Source organism: Pteropus alecto, unplaced genomic scaffold, assembly GCF_000325575.1.
Source record: "Pteropus alecto unplaced genomic scaffold, ASM32557v1 scaffold98, whole genome shotgun sequence".
NCBI classification, from domain to species: domain Eukaryota; kingdom Metazoa; phylum Chordata; class Mammalia; order Chiroptera; family Pteropodidae; genus Pteropus; species Pteropus alecto.
This window is the reverse complement of record NW_006443570.1, coordinates 614,481-619,806: the sequence shown is the minus strand read 5'-3', so window position 1 is coordinate 619,806 and position 5,326 is coordinate 614,481. Positions and strand designations below refer to the sequence as shown.

The 5,326-nt window shown below is 52.3% G+C and overlaps 1 pseudogene; it reads left to right on the top strand.

Annotated features, from left to right (window-relative positions):
- Nucleotides 1–3,697: 3,697 nt before the first annotated feature.
- LOC112473233 lies at nucleotides 3,698–3,815 on the top strand (annotated as a pseudogene).
- Nucleotides 3,816–5,326: the final 1,511 nt, after the last annotated feature.

Below are 5,326 nucleotides of genomic sequence, written 5' to 3'. Positions count from 1 at the left end.
GCCCGGCGCGCGCTCGCGAGCCCCGCTGTCCCTCGCACCCCCTCTGCAGCCGCCCTGGAGGAACCTGGATCCTCCTCCGCACACCCGCGGAGGCTGCACGCTCCGGGGGGCCGACGCCGCGCGCAGCCCCTTGTTGCCGAGGTGGGGTGGCTCCCTCACTCTGCTCCCCAGCCGGGTCCCACGGGCCACGAGCACATGCTGCCTTTCTTGGATAGGGTCGACCACCACTAGCAGGGTTCTGGCCTGACTACTGTGGTCGTATGAATTGCCCCCCTTTCGCCTCCCGCCCACCTCCCTTCCCCCGGGCTAAGGCCCGCGTTCTGGGTCCTGTCCCTCCCAAACCGAGGTCAGAAGTCCGCTGCTGGCCCATCAATAATTATCCCGGGTTTGCTCCCTGGAGGGCGTTTCAGCCAGGGCTCCTGCTGCTTACCACCCAGATGGCAGAAAGCCTAAATGAACATGGCAGGAGTTACATTCACCCAGGCCCACTGGACCCGTCCACTGTTTCAGAGTGAATTAATGGGGCCAGGGGTGTCTGAGACCATTTCCCTCCCTGGGGAATCTTGCTAGCTTCCACCAGTCAGAGGTGGGAGAGGGGCTGACTGCTCTATCCGAAGAAGGAAGAATAAGCAGAATCACCTCTGTAGTATCCAGAGGAAGGATGTCTCTGAGACCCTTTTCCATGTAATGGGTGCCATGTCTGAGGAGGCAACCTGAGTCACCCACTCTCCTCTCCTCTTGCTGCATCTCTGGAGCTGGCAGATGGTTTCCCTGGCAACCCTCCAGGGGCCAGCACCAAAGCAAGGCATGTCGGATCTCCAGAACCCCAGCTGCAGGTGCAGAAGAAGGACCCCACACATACACCCACAGTGTCCCTTTCCTAGAGTCTGAAAATCTTCATATCCGTAGATGATCAAGATCTGCAAGGCCCCAAGTTGTCTTGTAATCCCCCTTTGGCAGGTCTTCCCAGCAGCCTTCCCTTCACCTCCAGAATAACACGAGCCACAAAGATCTTTGTGTCTGTAGCTGATCACAAAGTCCTCCCTGACCCAGGCTCCTGCTTCTTTTCCACACTCTGGGCCAACACCTGGCACAGTGCTTTGCACAGAGTAGATGCAGGGAGCTTGGAGGCTGGAGCAGGACAAGCCTGAGCAGGAAGCTGGATGGTATCACCAGTCCTGAGCTCTCTGGCAGCCCCTCCGACAGTCACTGTCCATGATGTTTCGACACTTCGACATACCATATTTCTCTTTCTTGTAAGTCTTCATACTTGCACACACGCTGTTCCCTCTGCTTGGAATGTCTTCCTGTCTTCTCGATATCTGCCCTTTGGTGACACCTGCTCCAGGTAGTACAAACCTGTTTCCCACCACACGTTCGTGCTTCTATTATGGTACCTCTCGTGTTGAAGGACTATTTGTTTACTTGTCTCTCTGCCCCCAATGGCAGACACAGAATCCCAGTCCTCCTAAAACTTCCACCCCGTGCCCAGCCCAGAGCAGACACCCAATAAACATTTGAGGAACAAACCCTCTGCTCTAGGAATAGAAATGGAAAGCAGGAGGACTGCATAGTAATAGGAGCACAGAATCTAAAATCAGGCTCATTCTCAACTCCTTGAGCCATGTGATCTTGAGCAAGGGTTCTGCCTTGATTTCCGCGTTGTAATATAGTGATAGTGCCTTGTGGTGAGAATTAAGTAAGTCAATACATATAAAATGCTCCCAATGCTGCAAAGCACCATAGAGCTGTTAACTAGCATTACTGCTTCTAGTAACAGCTAAGATTTACACCCCCCTTCCTAGGACTGGTCAGAGCCAGGATTCAGTCCAGCTGCCTCAGCTGCTCTGCCGCAGAGTGCTAGTTTGAATGCTCTGGAAGGTGGGGCAGGGACAGTTCCTTATTCTTCATCAACTAGCACATCTCTGACTGATCACTAGGCACCAAGCTAGTGCTGGCTGGCTGTGAACACAGACGTAAAGGACAGAATGTTCTGGGTGATTACCTCAGCAAAACAAGACTGTTGTCAATCTGAGACAGGAAGGAGGGTCCAACATCTATCTACCTCTCCCTACTTGCCAATTCAGATGAAATGAGACCTCTTCTCCTGGGCTTCAGGGACATAGTCCCCTAAGTTGAGGAGACACCAGACTGAGAAATGACATACAAGGAGTCCTAGGAAGAAAAACTGAACAGAATCTAGGAAGACCCCACAGAGAGCCCACTTAGAAAGGTCCCAGAGGCAGACCTGCAGATGCAGAGATATCCACAGGAGAGAATTGGTGTCATCTCCCAGTCCACGCTGGCCTGACTCAGGAGAAAAAGAGTCTTGAGGGAGAGCCTGCAAGTCTGGTGGGCAGCCTTGTTTATACCTCTGACCTACTCTCAACCAGCTTGACTCCAGCTTCCTTCCCTCGCTCTCATGGACAAGCATGTGGCTGCCACAGAGTACAGATCTCCGCTTCACATCCTCTCCCAGCCCTGCCCAGCCACAGGGAGATCTTGAGGCCATTTACTGGAAACGTAATTGAAACCACAACCATAATACTCTCTAGCCGGACACCCACACTCATCTACCTTCCGTCTCCAGACCTCTCTGGACCCCAGCCATCAGGTTGGCCCTGGGGGACCACTGGCCACACAGTAGCCACAGAAGGGCACCTGCAGGAACTTCCATTCTTCCATAGGGGTATGATTCCTCCCTACTAAGTCAGTTCAGGCTTCTGGAGCCCTAGCGAGGAGGCATCAGATACTCAACAGACAGGAAGGCGGAGACCCCAGGTCTCCAGGGCCTCAGATGGGAGGTTTGGCACAGCCAGTTGTTCAGGAGGTCCTCTGTGGGTGCAAGGGCATACTTCTGCCAGAGTATGGGCAGTGAAAGCAGCTGAGTTACACAGTTAGATCTGGTTGCAAATCCCCGCTCTGCCAAATTACCAGCTGTGTGACCTTAGTCAAAATACTTCACTCCTCTGAGGGCCTCGATTTCTCTCATGAGTAAGTCATAGGAGCTAAAGTCTAGGATATGTTTGTAAATGCCTAGAATCTTTCCGGAAGTGCATGTAAGATCCTAGTAACTGTGTTACCTCTGCAGAGGGGACTTGGGGGACAGGAAAAGAGACTAACTTGCACCATGTATCCTTTTGAATCGTTTGAATTTTATACCATATGCTGTACTACCTATTAAAACATTAGGGAAATGAACTTTTTAAAAAAGAAAAAGGAGAGAGCATGTTTACGAAAGTCACTAAGATCATGCATAGCTTGAGGAAGGTACTCGATAAATGAACATTTTTTTCTCTTTCTTTCCTTCAGCAGAACCCCAGCCAGTTTGCTGGGCCAGGAAGGAGTGGGTATGGGGGTGGAGTCGTGGACTCAGGGAATGGGATGTGAGTGATGGATGTGCAGGTCCTTGCAGGACTTGCTCCCCAGAGATTCTCACACGCTCTCCATCATCTTATTCCTGTATGCCTCACCTGTCTGGGCTCCTTTCCAGCCAGAGCTTTCTCTGGAAAGCCTCAGTGGCCCCGCGCCTGCCTCCTGAGACAAGTTCAATGTGCCTTCTCCACCCAGAGTCCTGGAGTGATGCTACATTATCCAGAGAGGGTGGGGCTGACACAGAGAAGGGAGCCAGAGTATCACCCCAGCTACTATCTTGCTGGCTTGTCAGGCGGTTTAAGAATTCAAAAGTCAGCCCAGGGTCTATGGCCATGCTACCCTGAAGGAGCCTGATTCCAGCTGATCTCGGAAGCTAAGCAGGGTCAGGCTTGGTTAGTACTTGGATGGGAGACCACCTGGAAGACCAAGTGCTGTAGGCATAAAAAAATAAATAAATAAAATAAAAAATGAGGGATTGTAAGCTGACAAGGTTCTTGCAATCTGTGAGGCCAACTAAGCGTTGCCTTGCCTAAAAAAAAATCAGCCCAGTGCCAGGCAAAGATGAGGCTGCTGTCGTTGCCACCATGGGCAGAAAGGCAGAGCTCAGGGAGCAGAGAGGAGAGAGCCTTCTGGGTGCTGTGGGTCAGAACGTGTGAGAGGAAAACAAGGCTCTGCTCTAGTGTGAGAAATTCCCTGAACCATCAGAGCTTGGGGCAGCCAGGTGCCTGTTCAGGAGGCTACATTAATCCAGTGAATATTGAATATTTTGAATATTTATGAAGCCACTAGTATGAACCAAGCAGTGAGACACACCCCTTTAGGCCACTAGTTAGAGCCATATGAAGAGGTTTGAAGAGATTTGCTGTAGGCAGGATTGAGAGGTTATAGCAATCAATGCAGGGGAGAAAATGCTCTACCAGCCAAGGTCTCTGAGCATCTACTACGTGCTAGGCACTAGAGTGAGTCCCCACAGCAATCCTGGGATGTGGTCTTGCTGTCTTCTTTTTATGAAGGAAGTCGCTCAGCTCAGAGAGGCAGACTCATATGCCCAGGGCCACACAGCAGAACCAGGGTTTGCACCAGGCCCAAAACCTTTTTGTTTTCCTCTAAGCCGCATTGACTCTATGAAAGGTGAGGAGGATGTCTCCAGGTGGCTAAAGGAGGAATGGCGTTCGAAGTAGGTGAAGTGGAGGGGGCAAAGGCTTGGAGCTGAGGGAGGCCAGTGCTTTGGGGGAACAGTACAGCTGAAGCCTGGAGTGGAGGGAAGGCCCGTGTTTGGGGCCATTGCAGCAGCAAATGAAGACCAGGACAGTAGCCAGTGAGGAGGGGTAGGGCATTGGCCCATTCTTCATTTTGGCTTTGTATCTCCCACTTGCTCCTGAGGCTGGGGAGCCTGTTTTTGAAGATTGGAGTAGGGGAATTTTTGAGGATTGGAGTAGAAGAGAGGCAGGGAAGATGCGGGTGGGTGCATGCAGTAAGAAACTAGGGAACAATGAGAAACAGACAGGGAAAAAGGAACCCCCACTTGTCCTGACAAAGGAAAGTGGCAGAGTGATGGGGGATGGCAGGGAAGGAGATGCACAGCCTTCTTCCACACAACCCCCGGAGGGCTCGAGGCGGAATGCTACAAAAGCTTTCCTGTTGGGCTGGAAGGAGGAGAAACTAGCTCAGCGGGAAGATGGGCCTGGAAGTCATCGTAGATGAGGATGGGATCCAGATCGGACCAGGCCTGCTGAGTCCCACTAAGCTGCCCAGCCTTGTGCCTGTGGCCTTTCCCTCTCTTTCGGCAGGCTCTGGGCCTACCCCTGCTAAGGACGGGCTCCTCCCTGCTCTCCTGACTGGGTAGGAAATGTGCACGCTTACAGGTGCTGCATCGCCCCACTTCCACCCCACCCCAGGTCCTGCCAGCAGGTGGACAGGGCCTCTGGGCAAACAAAGGCAAGATTTCCCC